General features: G+C 46.3%; 8 non-coding genes and 1 pseudogene across 8 annotated transcripts; all 9 read left to right on the forward strand.

Annotated features, from left to right (window-relative positions):
• Window positions 1-2964: 2964 nt before the first annotated feature.
• On the forward strand, window positions 2965-3132 carry LOC130317149 (U2 spliceosomal RNA; annotated as a pseudogene).
• Window positions 3133-5231: 2099 nt separating this feature from the next.
• LOC130317142 (U2 spliceosomal RNA) lies at window positions 5232-5422 on the forward strand. The gene has a single exon (XR_008864320.1). It is a non-coding gene; the product is annotated as a U2 spliceosomal RNA (small nuclear RNA).
• Window positions 5423-7511: 2089 nt separating this feature from the next.
• LOC130317153 (U2 spliceosomal RNA) lies at window positions 7512-7699 on the forward strand. Its single transcript, XR_008864329.1, has one exon. It is a non-coding gene; the product is annotated as a U2 spliceosomal RNA (small nuclear RNA).
• A 693-nt stretch (window positions 7700-8392) lies between these two features.
• LOC130317150 (U2 spliceosomal RNA) lies at window positions 8393-8575 on the forward strand. The gene has a single exon (XR_008864327.1). It is a non-coding gene; the product is annotated as a U2 spliceosomal RNA (small nuclear RNA).
• A 2085-nt stretch (window positions 8576-10660) lies between these two features.
• LOC130317143 (U2 spliceosomal RNA) lies at window positions 10661-10851 on the forward strand. Its single transcript, XR_008864321.1, has one exon. It is a non-coding gene; the product is annotated as a U2 spliceosomal RNA (small nuclear RNA).
• Window positions 10852-12943: 2092 nt separating this feature from the next.
• Window positions 12944-13134, forward strand: LOC130317144 (U2 spliceosomal RNA). The gene has a single exon (XR_008864322.1). It is a non-coding gene; the product is annotated as a U2 spliceosomal RNA (small nuclear RNA).
• Window positions 13135-15231: 2097 nt separating this feature from the next.
• LOC130317145 (U2 spliceosomal RNA) lies at window positions 15232-15422 on the forward strand. Its single transcript, XR_008864323.1, has one exon. It is a non-coding gene; the product is annotated as a U2 spliceosomal RNA (small nuclear RNA).
• A 2105-nt stretch (window positions 15423-17527) lies between these two features.
• On the forward strand, window positions 17528-17718 carry LOC130317146 (U2 spliceosomal RNA). The gene has a single exon (XR_008864324.1). It is a non-coding gene; the product is annotated as a U2 spliceosomal RNA (small nuclear RNA).
• A 2086-nt stretch (window positions 17719-19804) lies between these two features.
• LOC130317147 (U2 spliceosomal RNA) lies at window positions 19805-19995 on the forward strand. Its single transcript, XR_008864325.1, has one exon. It is a non-coding gene; the product is annotated as a U2 spliceosomal RNA (small nuclear RNA).
• The last annotated feature ends 610 nt before the right edge of the window (window positions 19996-20605 follow it).

Below are 20605 nucleotides of genomic sequence, written 5' to 3' on the forward strand. Positions count from 1 at the left end.
AATTCTGTGCACAGACTTTGAGATCTATGCTTTAGACTGTATCTAAACCTGCTCCAACATGGACTGACATTCTGGCCTACTTTCAGCCGATGCGACTTGTCTGTCGCTGAACAGTCGCTTTTTATGTATTCAGCACCTATGTATAATGTTGTAAAAATGCTCTAGAAGCTAAAGTCGCAGAAATGTCACACATATTTGGCCTGCAACTTTCTGTGCGACAAATTCAGACAGGAAAAATCAGTATAAATCCTTAGAAAATTATCCCCCAGTGTCTCCATCTGCTGGCGGTATTGAATAAGCATTGCTGCACTGATGGGGTATGCATTAGACGAAAAAAAAGAAGAAAAAGAAGAATAATACGCCCAGAAAAGAGGCGAAAAGGAGAAAAACGTAAAAAAACGTGAAAAAAAAGTAAGAGGAAGAGAAGGGAAAAAAAGGTGGAAATGGGTTTAAAAGTGATTTCGGCGGAGAAATATATATATATATATATATATATATATATATATATATATATATATGCGCACACACACACATAGATATAAACGTATTCTCCGTTGAGATATTGCAGCCGCTGCTGTGTCCAGGCCCAGGAGCCTTAGCACTGTGCTGTGATGTCACTCAATACCACTGACATCACTAGGTGTAAACAACATCTCTCCTTTGCTGTGTATGTGACTATGGAGCTGTTTGGTGATGTCGTCTATTACGGCCTTCATAGAAGCAACAGGAGATTGTTGCATCCATCTTGAACCCTCAGAACTACAGTGCTATGATGTCACTCACTTCCACAGGCCTTGCAGAGTGTAAACAACAACAACCCAGCTTTGTTGTGTATGTAACCAAAGGGATTTGTGATGTCACCTAGAACCTTCACAGCAGCGACAGCTTTATGAGGAGCATCAGCACTGCTCTGCCTGAGCAGAACCATCACCGCCATAGGTTGTCAAATAACCCGGATTTAACCCACACAGGTAAGTCCAATGGGGTGCAGGCATGTCCTCTATGCTTACAGCTTCCCGTGGGTGTTGGTTTGATACCGTTTGGGGACAGCCAAGGAGGCATCTGCAGGCAACAAAGGTAGGTGTGTGCTTGTGTGTGTGTTTCCTATGCAGATCCTAAGCCCAGTGTCACATGCAAGTAGGAGGAGTAAGAAGGGTTCCTGGCAAATCCGGGTTATGGATTGCATTTAAAAAGGCCCCGTGGGAGTGCAATGGGCCCCTGTCTTGCTGCTTAGCAATAATGGTATGGGTTTAGGTTCTGCTGTGTGTACTGGTGGTTGACTGCCCCCCAGCCCAGAGTGTGCATGGAAAATTGTCTGGCAGCCTCCCTGACAGCAAGCAGTGATAGTGCCCATGAAGGGGACCTTGTTGGGCCCGCCCCTTTCACGGTTATCGCTTCTCGGCCTTTTGGCTAAGATCAAGTGTAGTTCTGCTCACTTGGTCTGGCCAGAGGGTGTCTGTGGTACCCGGCTCCTTTGCCTGGGGGGATCGTCCTTCTTAACGGAGGGACTTCACCCCCCTGCTGCTATCAGGGAGCCGGCTTAGTCCCCAGACAACGGGAGGCGATCCCCACCTACCTACTTCGGTGGGGGAGGTGTCTGGACATCATGGACATGGAGGAAGATTGCGGTTTTTCTTCGGAAGGCGTGCCGCCTTTTGCGAGACTTCGGAATGGAGTTCGTATTTCCCTGCTCGATGTCCGGAAGAAGGAAAGAGGCCTTGTCTTTGTCGTGGAAGAAGTGCTGTTTAAGTTGCTGGAAGTCAAGAGGGAGCAAATCCTATCCATGCTTGAGTTTCCCAGAAGTGGATACTACGACGCGGTGCTGGCTTCTGAAGAGGACTATGAGTCATTTTGGAACATATTGCAGCAAAAGAAGGTATGTCCGGTTTTGGAAGGGGTGGAGATAGTTCCACATTTCCCACGTAGAGAACGATTGGTGACTATAAGGATGTATAGCCCATATACTTCGGAGGAGGATATCGTTACCTTTTTGTCTCGATTCTGTGACAGTGTTCTGCCTAAAGGCAAGGTATTTAATCAATATGGACTATGGACCACCAAGTGGAGGTTCCATGTGAAATTTAAAATGGCAGATGGCAAGTTAGTGATCCCCCCAGGACGGTTTAAAATTGGTTCTGTGAACGGGGATCTGTATTTTTCTGGCATGCAAGATTTTTGCCGCAAATGTAAACAGTACGGTCACAGAAAGGAGGATTGCACGTTTTTGTGGTGTTTCAAGTGTCAAGAGGAGGGTCACGACGTGGAAAATTGTCAAAAGAAAAGGAAATGCCATCTGTGTGGTGAGGAGGGCCATCTGCTTGGCTCGTGTCCTAAGAAAAAGTCTGAGAAAAATTCAGAGAAAAAGGAAGCTGTAAAAAGAAGCAGAGAGGAACCAGCTGAAGTGAAAGAACCAGAAGTGGAGCAGGTTCCAACTAGAAGACCTACAGAGCAGAAGAAGAAGAGAGAGGAGGAAGTGTATGTGCCAGTGCAGTATTTTGGTGTGCTTGGTGGTTTGTTGGAAAATTTGTCGGAAGCAGAAAGAAAAACGTTTGACAAAGATATGATGGATCTAAAGATAGGCTTGAAGAACCGGGAGGAAGAAGCTCGGGATAAAGTCTATTTTTCTTTCAAGGCAGACATGAACCGTTTTGTTGAAACGTATAAAATTCCAGGCTGGTTAGCGTCTCAAGTTAAGAAAGATATAGCAAATGGCAATATCAGTCGAGGACTGATAGACTTTCTAATGGTGTTTGCATGGAGGAAGGGGATGACCTTCTAATTTGGTTTTGCTTAATTAGAAAGTAATGTTTGGTTTTGCTATTTTATGTTGTTTCTTATTTTGTTTTTAAATGTTCTATTTTGTTTCATTAGTGTTTAAGAAAAGAAATAAAAACATGTTACCTGATGATGAACACAAAATTGAGTTCCAAATAAGATCTTGGAACTCTGAGTGACTTCTGAGGGCTAACTTAAAAAAAATCTGTTCTTATCAGTTTAATATCTGATACGTCCCCTATCTGGGGACCATATATTAAATGGATTTTTGAGAACGGGGGCCGATTTCGAAGCTTGCTTCCGTCGCCCTATGCATTGACCCGATATGGCAGTATCTTCGGGTACAGTGCACCACCCCCTTACAGGGTTAAAAAGAAAGATTCCTACTTTCATTGCTACCTGCTTGCTGGCTAGCCAGCTAGCCAGCCCTGTGGGCCTTGCTGCTGCTGCAGCCAAAAAACAAAAGGTGGTGCTGCTGCTGCTTCTGCTGCTTCTGCTTCTGCTTGTGTCTGGCCCCTGTTGGAGCGTCCAGGCACAGGACTTCTGCTGCTGCTGACTAAATGGCCTCCTTAATTGGATCATTTGAGTAGCCAGCACACCTGTGCAGGTAGGGCATGACATGATAGGCAGCTGCCTTGATAGCCGGTGGGTGCTGAATGTTCTTAATTGACAAAATAAGATTAATGCTTATGAAGAAATATAAAATCTCATCCCTTCCCCAATATCGCGCCACACCCCTACCCCTTAATTCCCTGGTTGAACGTGATGGACATATGTCTTTTTTCGACCGTACTAACTATGTAACTATGTAACATAACATGGGGGGGGGGGGGGGGTCTCCTGGCTGTTCACACAGGTGTGTCATTGCTGTACATTGACCATGCATTGCTTCTGTGGTATTGCAAAGGCAAAGACAAATGCTTCCAGCCATCCATTGCACTAATGGATTGGTCATCAGCTGGCTGTCTATGTCCCGCATCAATATAGACCAAAGTACAGAGGGTTAGGCTATGCTATTGTGCACCTACCTGATGCATCATAAGGTGCGAGGCCCTTGCTAAATTCTGTGCACAGACTTTGAGATCTATGCTTTAGACTGTATCTAAACCTGCTCCAACATGGACTGACATTCTGGCCTACTTTCAGCCGATGCGACTTGTCTGTCGCTGAACAGTCGCTTTTTATGTATTCAGCACCTATGTATAATGTTGTAAAAATGCTCTAGAAGCTAAAGTCGCAGAAATGTCACACATATTTGGCCTGCAACTTTCTGTGCGACAAATTCAGACAGGAAAAATCAGTATAAATCCTTAGAAAATTATCCCCCAGTGTCTCCATCTGCTGGCGGTATTGAATAAGCATTGCTGCACTGATGGGGTATGCATTAGACGAAAAAAAAGAAGAAAAAGAAGAATAATACGCCCAGAAAAGAGGCGAAAAGGAGAAAAACGTAAAAAAACGTGAAAAAAAAGTAAGAGGAAGAGAAGGGAAAAAAAGGTGGAAATGGGTTTAAAAGTGATTTCGGCGGAGAAATATATATATATATATATATATATATATATATATATATATATATATATATATGCGCACACACACACATAGATATAAACGTATTCTCCGTTGAGATATTGCAGCCGCTGCTGTGTCCAGGCCCAGGAGCCTTAGCACTGTGCTGTGATGTCACTCAATACCACTGACATCACTAGGTGTAAACAACATCTCTCCTTTGCTGTGTATGTGACTATGGAGCTGTTTGGTGATGTCGTCTATTACGGCCTTCATAGAAGCAACAGGAGATTGTTGCATCCATCTTGAACCCTCAGAACTACAGTGCTATGATGTCACTCACTTCCACAGGCCTTGCAGAGTGTAAACAACAACAACCCAGCTTTGTTGTGTATGTAACCAAAGGGATTTGTGATGTCACCTAGAACCTTCACAGCAGCGACAGCTTTATGAGGAGCATCAGCACTGCTCTGCCTGAGCAGAACCATCACCGCCATAGGTTGTCAAATAACCCGGATTTAACCCACACAGGTAAGTCCAATGGGGTGCAGGCATGTCCTCTATGCTTACAGCTTCCCGTGGGTGTTGGTTTGATACCGTTTGGGGACAGCCAAGGAGGCATCTGCAGGCAACAAAGGTAGGTGTGTGCTTGTGTGTGTGTTTCCTATGCAGATCCTAAGCCCAGTGTCACATGCAAGTAGGAGGAGTAAGAAGGGTTCCTGGCAAATCCGGGTTATGGATTGCATTTAAAAAGGCCCCGTGGGAGTGCAATGGGCCCCTGTCTTGCTGCTTAGCAATAATGGTATGGGTTTAGGTTCTGCTGTGTGTACTGGTGGTTGACTGCCCCCCAGCCCAGAGTGTACATGGAAAATTGTCTGGCAGCCTCCCTGACAGCAAGCAGTGATAGTGCCCATGAAGGGGACCTTGTTGGGCCCGCCCCTTTCACGGTTATCGCTTCTCGGCCTTTTGGCTAAGATCAAGTGTAGTATCTGTTCTTATCAGTTTAATATCTGATACGTCCCCTATCTGGGGACCATATATTAAATGGATTTTTGAGAACGGGGGCCGATTTCGAAGCTTGCTTCCGTCGCCCTATGCATTGACCCGATATGGCAGTATCTTCGGGTACAGTGCACCACCCCCTTACAGGGTTAAAAAGAAAGATTCCTACTTTCATTGCTATCTGCTTGCTGGCTAGCCAGCTAGCCAGCCCTGTGGGCCTTGCTGCTGCTGCAGCCAAAAAACAAAAGGTGGTGCTGCTGCTGCTTCTGCTGCTTCTGCTTCTGCTTGTGTCTGGCCCCTGTTGGAGCGTCCAGGCACAGGACTTCTGCTGCTGCTGACTAAATGGCCTCCTTAATTGGATCATTTGAGTAGCCAGCACACCTGTGCAGGTAGGGCATGACATGATAGGCAGCTGCCTTGATAGCGGGTGGGTGCTGAATGTTCCTAATTGACAAAATAAGATTAATGCTTATGAAGAAATATAAAATCTCATCCCTTCCCCAATATCGCGCCACACCCCTACCCCTTAATTCCCTGGTTGAACGTGATGGACATATGTCTTTTTTCGACCGTACTAACTATGTAACTATGTAACATAACATGGGGGGGGGGGGGGGGTCTCCTGGCTGTTCACACAGGTGTGTCATTGCTGTACATTGACCATGCATTGCTTCTGTGGTATTGCAAAGGCAAAGACAAATGCTTCCAGCCATCCATTGCACTAATGGATTGGTCATCAGCTGGCTGTCTATGTCCCGCATCAATATAGACCAAAGTACAGAGGGTTAGGCTATGCTATTGTGCACCTACCTGATGCATCAGAAGGTGCGAGGCCCTTGCTAAATTCTGTGCACAGACTTTGAGATCTATGCTTTAGACTGTATCTAAACCTGCTCCAACATGGACTGACATTCTGGCCTACTTTCAGCCGATGCGACTTGTCTGTCGCTGAACAGTCGCTTTTTATGTATTCAGCACCTATGTATAATGTTGTAAAAATGCTCTAGAAGCTAAAGTCGCAGAAATGTCACACATATTTGGCCTGCAACTTTCTGTGCGACAAATTCAGACAGGAAAAATCAGTATAAATCCTTAGAAAATTATCCCCCAGTGTCTCCATCTGCTGGCGGTATTGAATAAGCATTGCTGCACTGATGGGGTATGCATTAGACGAAAAAAAAGAAGAAAAAGAAGAATAATACGCCCAGAAAAGAGGCGAAAAGGAGAAAAACGTAAAAAAACGTGAAAAAAAAGTAAGAGGAAGAGAAGGGAAAAAAAGGTGGAAATGGGTTTAAAAGTGATTTCGGCGGAGAAATATATATATATATATATATATATATATATATATATATATATGCGCACACACACACATAGATATAAACGTATTCTCCGTTGAGATATTGCAGCCGCTGCTGTGTCCAGGCCCAGGAGCCTTAGCACTGTGCTGTGATGTCACTCAATACCACTGACATCACTAGGTGTAAACAACATCTCTCCTTTGCTGTGTATGTGACTATGGAGCTGTTTGGTGATGTCGTCTATTACGGCCTTCATAGAAGCAACAGGAGATTGTTGCATCCATCTTGAACCCTCAGAACTACAGTGCTATGATGTCACTCACTTCCACAGGCCTTGCAGAGTGTAAACAACAACAACCCAGCTTTGTTGTGTATGTAACCAAAGGGATTTGTGATGTCACCTAGAACCTTCACAGCAGCGACAGCTTTATGAGGAGCATCAGCACTGCTCTGCCTGAGCAGAACCATCACCGCCATAGGTTGTCAAATAACCCGGATTTAACCCACACAGGTAAGTCCAATGGGGTGCAGGCATGTCCTCTATGCTTACAGCTTCCCGTGGGTGTTGGTTTGATACCGTTTGGGGACAGCCAAGGAGGCATCTGCAGGCAACAAAGGTAGGTGTGTGCTTGTGTGTGTGTTTCCTATGCAGATCCTAAGCCCAGTGTCACATGCAAGTAGGAGGAGTAAGAAGGGTTCCTGGCAAATCCGGGTTATGGATTGCATTTAAAAAGGCCCCGTGGGAGTGCAATGGGCCCCTGTCTTGCTGCTTAGCAATAATGGTATGGGTTTAGGTTCTGCTGTGTGTACTGGTGGTTGACTGCCCCCCAGCCCAGAGTGTGCATGGAAAATTGTCTGGCAGCCTCCCTGACAGCAAGCAGTGATAGTGCCCATGAAGGGGACCTTGTTGGGCCCGCCCCTTTCACGGTTATCGCTTCTCGGCCTTTTGGCTAAGATCAAGTGTAGTATCTGTTCTTATCAGTTTTTCATGCCGGTGGACAGTAACGCCGGTATGGGGCTGGTGGGGATGGGTGCTGCATGGAGGATGCAGGTGTACCAGGGCTTTCCGGGGCTGGTTCTGAGGAATCAGCTCGACGGCTGCCCCGATGTGACCTGTTCCCTCCGGGTCTCGCCATGAGGCTGAGAGGGTCTAGAGCCGAGGTACTTTTGTGCCTCGGGGAGTGGTGACCCCGAGGTGCCGAAACTCACTGGGAGGATAGACTCACTGAGTTGAAGCACGGGCACCATAATCTCTTCACCTTGTGGCACTCACCTCTTGATTCCCGGCCTTCTGGCTAGGATCAGAGAAATTTTTATAGATCCGGCCGGCTGTCCGGGCAGTATATCTGCACACATTCACTTATTTATTTCTTTTTTGTCTCACTGTGTCACTTTTTGCGTGTTGTGTGTTCACAGGATTGGTCAGGATGCGGTAGCCCTTCTGGGTGTCCCTCCTGGCGGTCTAGGGGAGGTGTGTGTGGCCATTAGGTTCCGCACCTCCCTGCAAACACCCCGGGTACTCCTGCTTTTGCAGGGTACCTACCGTAATCGGCTCTGCGGGCAGATACCTTGGCTAACGCCAAGGGGGATGCCGGGAGCATTTGTGGTCCCCTAGTAGCTTCGGCGAAAAGGGACATCGAACCTGGAACCTCGCAGGTACCTTTTGGTCCGGAGGCGAAGGGTAAGGTTTGTTGGGGGGCCTCTCTCCTATCGGAGAAGGGCTTGCGATAGACCGCATCCTTTGTGCACGTTTTTTTAGTGTAACACGTTTGCACTTTTTCTTGCACTTTGGGTGAATCGAAAGCACGTTCCTCGGCTTTAAAAAAAAAAAAAAAAAAAAATCTGTTCTTATCAGTTTAATATCTGATACGTCCCCTATCTGGGGACCATATATTAAATGGATTTTTGAGAACGGGGGCCGATTTCGAAGCTTGCTTCCGTCGCCCTATGCATTGACCCGATATGGCAGTATCTTCGGGTACAGTGCACCACCCCCTTACAGGGTTAAAAAGAAAGATTCCTACTTTCATTGCTACCTGCTTGCTGGCTAGCCAGCTAGCCAGCCCTGTGGGCCTTGCTGCTGCTGCAGCCAAAAAACAAAAGGTGGTGCTGCTGCTGCTTCTGCTGCTTCTGCTTCTGCTTGTGTCTGGCCCCTGTTGGAGCGTCCAGGCACAGGACTTCTGCTGCTGCTGACTAAATGGCCTCCTTAATTGGATCATTTGAGTAGCCAGCACACCTGTGCAGGTAGGGCATGACATGATAGGCAGCTGCCTTGATAGCGGGTGGGTGCTGAATGTTCCTAATTGACAAAATAAGATTAATGCTTATGAAGAAATATAAAATCTCATCCCTTCCCCAATATCGCGCCACACCCCTACCCCTTAATTCCCTGGTTGAACGTGATGGACATATGTCTTTTTTCGACCGTACTAACTATGTAACTATGTAACATAACATGGGGGGGGGGGGGGGGGGTCTCCTGGCTGTTCACACAGGTGTGTCATTGCTGTACATTGACCATGCATTGCTTCTGTGGTATTGCAAAGGCAAAGACAAATGCTTCCAGCCATCCATTGCACTAATGGATTGGTCATCAGCTGGCTGTCTATGTCCCGCATCAATATAGACCAAAGTACAGAGGGTTAGGCTATGCTATTGTGCACCTACCTGATGCATCAGAAGGTGCGAGGCCCTTGCTAAATTCTGTGCACAGACTTTGAGATCTATGCTTTAGACTGTATCTAAACCTGCTCCAACATGGACTGACATTCTGGCCTACTTTCAGCCGATGCGACTTGTCTGTCGCTGAACAGTCGCTTTTTATGTATTCAGCACCTATGTATAATGTTGTAAAAATGCTCTAGAAGCTAAAGTCGCAGAAATGTCACACATATTTGGCCTGCAACTTTCTGTGCGACAAATTCAGACAGGAAAAATCAGTATAAATCCTTAGAAAATTATCCCCCAGTGTCTCCATCTGCTGGCGGTATTGAATAAGCATTGCTGCACTGATGGGGTATGCATTAGACGAAAAAAAAGAAGAAAAAGAAGAATAATACGCCCAGAAAAGAGGCGAAAAGGAGAAAAACGTTAAAAAACGTGAAAAAAAAGTAAGAGGAAGAGAAGGGAAAAAAAGGTGGAAATGGGTTTAAAAGTGATTTCGGCGGAGAAATATATATATATATATATATATATATATATATATATGCGCACACACACACATAGATATAAACGTATTCTCCGTTGAGATATTGCAGCCGCTGCTGTGTCCAGGCCCAGGAGCCTTAGCACTGTGCTGTGATGTCACTCAATACCACTGACATCACTAGGTGTAAACAACATCTCTCCTTTGCTGTGTATGTGACTATGGAGCTGTTTGGTGATGTCGTCTATTACGGCCTTCATAGAAGCAACAGGAGATTGTTGCATCCATCTTGAACCCTCAGAACTACAGTGCTATGATGTCACTCACTTCCACAGGCCTTGCAGAGTGTAAACAACAACAACCCAGCTTTGTTGTGTATGTAACCAAAGGGATTTGTGATGTCACCTAGAACCTTCACAGCAGCGACAGCTTTATGAGGAGCATCAGCACTGCTCTGCCTGAGCAGAACCATCACCGCCATAGGTTGTCAAATAACCCGGATTTAACCCACACAGGTAAGTCCAATGGGGTGCAGGCATGTCCTCTATGCTTACAGCTTCCCGTGGGTGTTGGTTTGATACCGTTTGGGGACAGCCAAGGAGGCATCTGCAGGCAACAAAGGTAGGTGTGTGCTTGTGTGTGTGTTTCCTATGCAGATCCTAAGCCCAGTGTCACATGCAAGTAGGAGGAGTAAGAAGGGTTCCTGGCAAATCCGGGTTATGGATTGCATTTAAAAAGGCCCCGTGGGAGTGCAATGGGCCCCTGTCTTGCTGCTTAGCAATAATGGTATGGGTTTAAGTTCTGCTGTGTGTACTGGTGGTTGACTGCCCCCCAGCCCAGAGTGTGCATGGAAAATTGTCTGGCAGCCTCCCTGACAGCAAGCAGTGATAGTGCCCATGAAGGGGACCTTGTTGGGCCCACCCCTTTCACGGTTATCGCTTCTCGGCCTTTTGGCTAAGATCAAGTGTAGTATCTGTTCTTATCAGTTTAATATCTGATACGTCCCCTATCTGGGGACCATATATTAAATGGATTTTTGAGAACGGGGGCCGATTTCGAAGCTTGCTTCCGTCGCCCTATGCATTGACCCGATATGGCAGTATCTTCGGGTACAGTGCACCACCCCCTTACAGGGTTAAAAAGAAAGATTCCTACTTTCATTGCTACCTGCTTGCTGGCTAGCCAGCTAGCCAGCCCTGTGGGCCTTGCTGCTGCTGCAGCCAAAAAACAAAAGGTGGTGCTGCTGCTGCTTCTGCTGCTTCTGCTTCTGCTTGTGTCTGGCCCCTGTTGGAGCGTCCAGGCACAGGACTTCTGCTGCTGCTGACTAAATGGCCTCCTTAATTGGATCATTTGAGTAGCCAGCACACCTGTGCAGGTAGGGCATGACATGATAGGCAGCTGCCTTGATAGCGGGTGGGTGCTGAATGTTCCTAATTGACAAAATAAGATTAATGCTTATGAAGAAATATAAAATCTCATCCCTTCCCCAATATCGCGCCACACCCCTACCCCTTAATTCCCTGGTTGAACGTGATGGACATATGTCTTTTTTCGACCGTACTAACTATGTAACTATGTAACATAACATGGGGGGGGGGGGGGGTCTCCTGGCTGTTCACACAGGTGTGTCATTGCTGTACATTGACCATGCATTGCTTCTGTGGTATTGCAAAGGCAAAGACAAATGCTTCCAGCCATCCATTGCACTAATGGATTGGTCATCAGCTGGCTGTCTATGTCCCGCATCAATATAGACCAAAGTACAGAGGGTTAGGCTATGCTATTGTGCACCTACCTGATGCATCAGAAGGTGCGAGGCCCTTGCTAAATTCTGTGCACAGACTTTGAGATCTATGCTTTAGACTGTATCTAAACCTGCTCCAACATGGACTGACATTCTGGCCTACTTTCAGCCGATGCGACTTGTCTGTCGCTGAACAGTCGCTTTTTATGTATTCAGCACCTATGTATAATGTTGTAAAAATGCTCTAGAAGCTAAAGTCGCAGAAATGTCACACATATTTGGCCTGCAACTTTCTGTGCGACAAATTCAGACAGGAAAAATCAGTATAAATCCTTAGAAAATTATCCCCCAGTGTCTCCATCTGCTGGCGGTATTGAATAAGCATTGCTGCACTGATGGGGTATGCATTAGACGAAAAAAAAGAAGAAAAAGAAGAATAATACGCCCAGAAAAGAGGCGAAAAGGAGAAAAACGTAAAAAAACGTGAAAAAAAAGTAAGAGGAAGAGAAGGGAAAAAAAGGTGGAAATGGGTTTAAAAGTGATTTCGGCGGAGAAATATATATATATATATATATATATATATATATATATATATATATATGCGCACACACACACATAGATATAAACGTATTCTCCGTTGAGATATTGCAGCCGCTGCTGTGTCCAGGCCCAGGAGCCTTAGCACTGTGCTGTGATGTCACTCAATACCACTGACATCACTAGGTGTAAACAACATCTCTCCTTTGCTGTGTATGTGACTATGGAGCTGTTTGGTGATGTCGTCTATTACGGCCTTCATAGAAGCAACAGGAGATTGTTGCATCCATCTTGAACCCTCAGAACTACAGTGCTATGATGTCACTCACTTCCACAGGCCTTGCAGAGTGTAAACAACAACAACCCAGCTTTGTTGTGTATGTAACCAAAGGGATTTGTGATGTCACCTAGAACCTTCACAGCAGCGACAGCTTTATGAGGAGCATCAGCACTGCTCTGCCTGAGCAGAACCATCACCGCCATAGGTTGTCAAATAACCCGGATTTAACCCACACAGGTAAGTCCAATGGGGTGCAGGCATGTCCTCTATGCTTACAGCTTCCCGTGGGTGTTGGTTTGATACCGTTTGGGGACAGCCAAGGAGGCATCTGCAGGCAACAAAGGTAGGTGTGTGCTTGTGTGTGTGTTTCCTATGCAGATCCTAAGCCCAGTGTCACATGCAAGTAGGAGGAGTAAGAAGGGTTCCTGGCAAATCCGGGTTATGGATTGCATTTAAAAAGGCCCCGTGGGAGTGCAATGGGCCCCTGTCTTGCTGCTTAGCAATAATGGTATGGGTTTAGGTTCTGCTGTGTGTACTGGTGGTTGACTGCCCCCCAGCCCAGAGTGTGCATGGAAAATTGTCTGGCAGCCTCCCTGACAGCAAGCAGTGATAGTGCCCATGAAGGGGACCTTGTTGGGCCCGCCCCTTTCACGGTTATCGCTTCTCGGCCTTTTGGCTAAGATCAAGTGTAGTATCTGTTCTTATCAGTTTAATATCTGATACGTCCCCTATCTGGGGACCATATATTAAATGGATTTTTGAGAACGGGGGCCGATTTCGAAGCTTGCTTCCGTCGCCCTATGCATTGACCCGATATGGCAGTATCTTCGGGTACAGTGCACCACCCCCTTACAGGGTTAAAAAGAAAGATTCCTACTTTCATTGCTACCTGCTTGCTGGCTAGCCAGCTAGCCAGCCCTGTGGGCCTTGCTGCTGCTGCAGCCAAAAAACAAAAGGTGGTGCTGCTGCTGCTTCTGCTGCTTCTGCTTCTGCTTGTGTCTGGCCCCTGTTGGAGCGTCCAGGCACAGGACTTCTGCTGCTGCTGACTAAATGGCCTCCTTAATTGGATCATTTGAGTAGCCAGCACACCTGTGCAGGTAGGGCATGACATGATAGGCAGCTGCCTTGATAGCGGGTGGGTGCTGAATGTTCCTAATTGACAAAATAAGATTAATGCTTATGAAGAAATATAAAATCTCATCCCCTCCCCAATATCGCGCCACACCCCTACCCCTTAATTCCCTGGTTGAACGTGATGGACATATGTCTTTTTTCGACCGTACTAACTATGTAACTATGTAACATAACATGGGGGGGGGGGGGGGGGGGGTCTCCTGGCTGTTCACACAGGTGTGTCATTGCTGTACATTGACCATGCATTGCTTCTGTGGTATTGCAAAGGCAAAGACAAATGCTTCCAGCCATCCATTGCACTAATGGATTGGTCATCAGCTGGCTGTCTATGTCCCGCATCAATATAGACCAAAGTACAGAGGGTTAGGCTATGCTATTGTGCACCTACCTGATGCATCAGAAGGTGCGAGGCCCTTGCTAAATTCTGTGCACAGACTTTGAGATCTATGCTTTAGACTGTATCTAAACCTGCTCCAACATGGACTGACATTCTGGCCTACTTTCAGCCGATGCGACTTGTCTGTCGCTGAACAGTCGCTTTTTATGTATTCAGCACCTATGTATAATGTTGTAAAAATGCTCTAGAAGCTAAAGTCGCAGAAATGTCACACATATTTGGCCTGCAACTTTCTGTGCGACAAATTCAGACAGGAAAAATCAGTATAAATCCTTAGAAAATTATCCCCCAGTGTCTCCATCTGCTGGCGGTATTGAATAAGCATTGCTGCACTGATGGGGTATGCATTAGACGAAAAAAAAGAAGAAAAAGAAGAATAATACGCCCAGAAAAGAGGCGAAAAGGAGAAAAACGTAAAAAAACGTGAAAAAAAAGTAAGAGGAAGAGAAGGGAAAAAAAGGTGGAAATGGGTTTAAAAGTGATTTCGGCGGAGAAATATATATATATATATATATATATATATATATATATATATATATATGCGCACACACACACATAGATATAAACGTATTCTCCGTTGAGATATTGCAGCCGCTGCTGTGTCCAGGCCCAGGAGCCTTAGCACTGTGCTGTGATGTCACTCAATACCACTGACATCACTAGGTGTAAACAACATCTCTCCTTTGCTGTGTATGTGACTATGGAGCTGTTTGGTGATGTCGTCTATTACGGCCTTCATAGAAGCAACAGGAGATTGTTGCATCCATCTTGAACCCTCAGAACTACAGTGCTATGATGTCACTCACTTCCACAGGCCTTGCAGAGTGTAAACAACAACAACCCAGCTTTGTTGTGTATGTAACCAAAGGGATTTGTGATGTCACCTAGAACCTTCACAGCAGCGACAGCTTTATGAGGAGCATCAGCACTGCTCTGCCTGAGCAGAACCATCACCGCCATAGGTTGTCAAATAACCCGGATTTAACCCACACAGGTAAGTCCAATGGGGTGCAGGCATGTCCTCTATGCTTACAGCTTCCCGTGGGTGTTGGTTTGATACCGTTTGGGGACAGCCAAGGAGGCATCTGCAGGCAACAAAGGTAGGTGTGTGCTTGTGTGTGTGTTTCCTATGCAGATCCTAAGCCCAGTGTCACATGCAAGTAGGAGGAGTAAGAAGGGTTCCTGGCAAATCCGGGTTATGGATTGCATTTAAAAAGGCCCCGTGGGAGTGCAATGGGCCCCTGTCTTGCTGCTTAGCAATAATGGTATGGGTTTAGGTTCTGCTGTGTGTACTGGTGGTTGACTGCCCCCCAGCCCAGAGTGTGCATGGAAAATTGTCTGGCAGCCTCCCTGACAGCAAGCAGTGATAGTGCCCATGAAGGGGACCTTGTTGGGCCCGCCCCTTTCACGGTTATCGCTTCTCGGCCTTTTGGCTAAGATCAAGTGTAGTATCTGTTCTTATCAGTTTAATATCTGATACGTCCCCTATCTGGGGACCATATATTAAATGGATTTTTGAGAACGGGGGCCGATTTCGAAGCTTGCTTCCGTCGCCCTATGCATTGACCCGATATGGCAGTATCTTCGGGTACAGTGCACCACCCCCTTACAGGGTTAAAAAGAAAGATTCCTACTTTCATTGCTACCTGCTTGCTGGCTAGCCAGCTAGCCAGCCCTGTGGGCCTTGCTGCTGCTGCAGCCAAAAAACAAAAGGTGGTGCTGCTGCTGCTTCTGCTGCTTCTGCTTCTGCTTGTGTCTGGCCCCTGTTGGAGCGTCCAGGCACAGGACTTCTGCTGCTGCTGACTAAATGGCCTCCTTAATTGGATCATTTGAGTAGCCAGCACACCTGTGCAGGTAGGGCATGACATGATAGGCAGCTGCCTTGATAGCGGGTGGGTGCTGAATGTTCCTAATTGACAAAATAAGATTAATGCTTATGAAGAAATATAAAATCTCATCCCTTCCCCAATATCGCGCCACACCCCTACCCCTTAATTCCCTGGTTGAACGTGATGGACATATGTCTTTTTTCGACCGTACTAACTATGTAACTATGTAACATAACATGGGGGGGGGGGGGGGGGGTCTCCTGGCTGTTCACACAGGTGTGTCATTGCTGTACATTGACCATGCATTGCTTCTGTGGTATTGCAAAGGCAAAGACAAATGCTTCCAGCCATCCATTGCACTAATGGATTGGTCATCAGCTGGCTGTCTATGTCCCGCATCAATATAGACCAAAGTACAGAGGGTTAGGCTATGCTATTGTGCACCTACCTGATGCATCAGAAGGTGCGAGGCCCTTGCTAAATTCTGTGCACAGACTTTGAGATCTATACTTTAGACTGTATCTAAACCTGCTCCAACATGGACTGACATTCTGGCCTACTTTCAGCCGATGCGACTTGTCTGTCGCTGAACAGTCGCTTTTTATGTATTCAGCACCTATGTATAATGTTGTAAAAATGCTCTAGAAGCTAAAGTCGCAGAAATGTCACACATATTTGGCCTGCAACTTTCTGTGCGACAAATTCAGACAGGAAAAATCAGTATAAATCCTTAGAAAATTATCCCCCACTGTCTCCATCTGCTGGCGGTATTGAATAAGCATTGCTGCACTGATGGGGTATGCATTAGACGAAAAAAAAGAAGAAAAAGAAGAATAATACGCCCAGAAAAGAGGCGAAAAGGAGAAAAACGTAAAAAAACGTGAAAAAAAAGTAAGAGGAAGAGAAGGGAAAAAAAGGTGGAAATGGGTTTAAAAGTGATTTCGGCGGAGAAATATATATATATATATATATATATATATATATATATATATATATATATATATATATGCGCACACACACACATAGATATAAACGTATTCTCCGTTGAGATATTGCAGCCGCTGCTGTGTCCAGGCCCAGGAGCCTTAGCACTGTGCTGTGATGTCACTCAATACCACTGACATCACTAGGTGTAAACAACATCTCTCCTTTGCTGTGTATGTGACTATGGAGCTGTTTGGTGATGTCGTCTATTACGGCCTTCATAGAAGCAACAGGAGATTGTTGCATCCATCTTGAACCCTCAGAACTACAGTGCTATGATGTCACTCACTTCCACAGGCCTTGCAGAGTGTAAACAACAACAACCCAGCTTTGTTGTGTATGTAACCAAAGGGATTTGTGATGTCACCTAGAACCTTCACAGCAGCGACAGCTTTATGAGGAGCATCAGCACTGCTCTGCCTGAGCAGAACCATCACCGCCATAGGTTGTCAAATAACCCGGATTTAACCCACACAGGTAAGTCCAATGGGGTGCAGGCATGTCCTCTATGCTTACAGCTTCCCGTGGGTGTTGGTTTGATACCGTTTGGGGACAGCCAAGGAGGCATCTGCAGGCAACAAAGGTAGGTGTGTGCTTGTGTGTGTGTTTCCTATGCAGATCCTAAGCCCAGTGTCACATGCAAGTAGGAGGAGTAAGAAGGGTTCCTGGCAAATCCGGGTTATGGATTGCATTTAAAAAGGCCCCGTGGGAGTGCAATGGGCCCCTGTCTTGCTGCTTAGCAATAATGGTATGGGTTTAGGTTCTGCTGTGTGTACTGGTGGTTGACTGCCCCCCAGCCCAGAGTGTGCATGGAAAATTGTCTGGCAGCCTCCCTGACAGCAAGCAGTGATAGTGCCCATGAAGGGGACCTTGTTGGGCCCGCCCCTTTCACGGTTATCGCTTCTCGGCCTTTTGGCTAAGATCAAGTGTAGTATCTGTTCTTATCAGTTTAATATCTGATACGTCCCCTATCTGGGGACCATATATTAAATGGATTTTTGAGAACGGGGGCCGATTTCGAAGCTTGCTTCCGTCGCCCTATGCATTGACCCGATATGGCAGTATCTTCGGGTACAGTGCACCACCCCCTTACAGGGTTAAAAAGAAAGATTCCTACTTTCATTGCTACCTGCTTGCTGGCTAGCCAGCTAGCCAGCCCTGTGGGCCTTGCTGCTGCTGCAGCCAAAAAACAAAAGGTGGTGCTGCTGCTGCTTCTGCTGCTTCTGCTTCTGCTTGTGTCTGGCCCCTGTTGGAGCGTCCAGGCACAGGACTTCTGCTGCTGCTGACTAAATGGCCTCCTTAATTGGATCATTTGAGTAGCCAGCACACCTGTGCAGGTAGGGCATGACATGATAGGCAGCTGCCTTGATAGCGGGTGGGTGCTGAATGTTCCTAATTGACAAAATAAGATTAATGCTTATGAAGAAATATAAAATCTCATCCCTTCCCCAATATCGCGCCACACCCCTACCCCTTAATTCCCTGGTTGAACGTGATGGACATATGTCTTTTTTCGACCGTACTAACTATGTAACTATGTAACATAACATGGGGGGGGGGGGGGGTCTCCTGGCTGTTCACACAGGTGTGTCATTGCTGTACATTGACCATGCATTGCTTCTGTGGTATTGCAAAGGCAAAGACAAATGCTTCCAGCCATCCATTGCACTAATGGATTGGTCATCAGCTGGCTGTCTATGTCCCGCATCAATATAGACCAAAGTACAGAGGGTTAGGCTATGCTATTGTGCACCTACCTGATGCATCAGAAGGTGCGAGGCCCTTGCTAAATTCTGTGCACAGACTTTGAGATCTATGCTTTAGACTGTATCTAAACCTGCTCCAACATGGACTGACATTCTGGCCTACTTTCAGCCGATGCGACTTGTCTGTCGCTGAACAGTCGCTTTTTATGTATTCAGCACCTATGTATAATGTTGTAAAAATGCTCTAGAAGCTAAAGTCGCAGAAATGTCACACATATTTGGCCTGCAACTTTCTGTGCGACAAATTCAGACAGGAAAAATCAGTATAAATCCTTAGAAAATTATCCCCCAGTGTCTCCATCTGCTGGCGGTATTGAATAAGCATTGCTGCACTGATGGGGTATGCATTAGACGAAAAAAAAGAAGAAAAAGAAGAATAATACGCCCAGAAAAGAGGCGAAAAGGAGAAAAACGTAAAAAAACGTGAAAAAAAAGTAAGAGGAAGAGAAGGGAAAAAAAGGTGGAAATGGGTTTAAAAGTGATTTCGGCGGAGAAATATATATATATATATATATATATATATATATATATATATGCGCACACACACACATAGATATAAACGTATTCTCCGTTGAGATATTGCAGCCGCTGCTGTGTCCAGGCCCAGGAGCCTTAGCACTGTGCTGTGATGTCACTCAATACCACTGACATCACTAGGTGTAAACAACATCTCTCCTTTGCTGTGTATGTGACTATGGAGCTGTTTGGTGATGTCGTCTATTACGGCCTTCATAGAAGCAACAGGAGATTGTTGCATCCATCTTGAACCCTCAGAACTACAGTGCTATGATGTCACTCACTTCCACAGGCCTTGCAGAGTGTAAACAACAACAACCCAGCTTTGTTGTGTATGTAACCAAAGGGATTTGTGATGTCACCTAGAACCTTCACAGCAGCGACAGCTTTATGAGGAGCATCAGCACTGCTCTGCCTGAGCAGAACCATCACCGCCATAGGTTGTCAAATAACCCGGATTTAACCCACACAGGTAAGTCCAATGGGGTGCAGGCATGTCCTCTATGCTTACAGCTTCCCGTGGGTGTTGGTTTGATACCGTTTGGGGACAGCCAAGGAGGCATCTGCAGGCAACAAAGGTAGGTGTGTGCTTGTGTGTGTGTTTCCTATGCAGATCCTAAGCCCAGTGTCACATGCAAGTAGGAGGAGTAAGAAGGGTTCCTGGCAAATCCGGGTTATGGATTGCATTTAAAAAGGCCCCGTGGGAGTGCAATGGGCCCCTGTCTTGCTGCTTAGCAATAATGGTATGGGTTTAGGTTCTGCTGTGTGTACTGGTGGTTGACTGCCCCCCAGCCCAGAGTGTGCATGGAAAATTGTCTGGCAGCCTCCCTGACAGCAAGCAGTGATAGTGCCCATGAAGGGGACCTTGTTGGGCCCGCCCCTTTCACGGTTATCGCTTCTCGGCCTTTTGGCTAAGATCAAGTGTAGTATCTGTTCTTATCAGTTTAATATCTGATACGTCCCCTATCTGGGGACCATATATTAAATGGATTTTTGAGAACGGGGGCCGATTTCGAAGCTTGCTTCCGTCGCCCTATGCATTGACCCGATATGGCAGTATCTTCGGGTACAGTGCACCACCCCCTTACAGGGTTAAAAAGAAAGATTCCTACTTTCATTGCTACCTGCTTGCTGGCTAGCCAGCTAGCCAGCCCTGTGGGCCTTGCTGCTGCTGCAGCCAAAAAACAAAAGGTGGTGCTGCTGCTGCTTCTGCTGCTTCTGCTTCTGCTTGTGTCTGGCCCCTGTTGGAGCGTCCAGGCACAGGACTTCTGCTGCTGCTGACTAAATGGCCTCCTTAATTGGATCATTTGAGTAGCCAGCACACCTGTGCAGGTAGGGCATGACATGATAGGCAGCTGCCTTGATAGCGGGTGGGTGCTGAATGTTCCTAATTGACAAAATAAGATTAATGCTTATGAAGAAATATAAAATCTCATCCCTTCCCCAATATCGCGCCACACCCCTACCCCTTAATTCCCTGGTTGAACGTGATGGACATATGTCTTTTTTCGACCGTACTAACTATGTAACTATGTAACATAACATGGGGGGGGGGGGGGGTCTCCTGGCTGTTCACACAGGTGTGTCATTGCTGTACATTGACCATGCATTGCTTCTGTGGTATTGCAAAGGCAAAGACAAATGCTTCCAGCCATCCATTGCACTAATGGATTGGTCATCAGCTGGCTGTCT

Source organism: Hyla sarda, unplaced genomic scaffold (genome assembly GCF_029499605.1).
Source record: "Hyla sarda isolate aHylSar1 unplaced genomic scaffold, aHylSar1.hap1 scaffold_1976, whole genome shotgun sequence".
NCBI lineage: Eukaryota > Metazoa > Chordata > Amphibia > Anura > Hylidae > Hyla > Hyla sarda.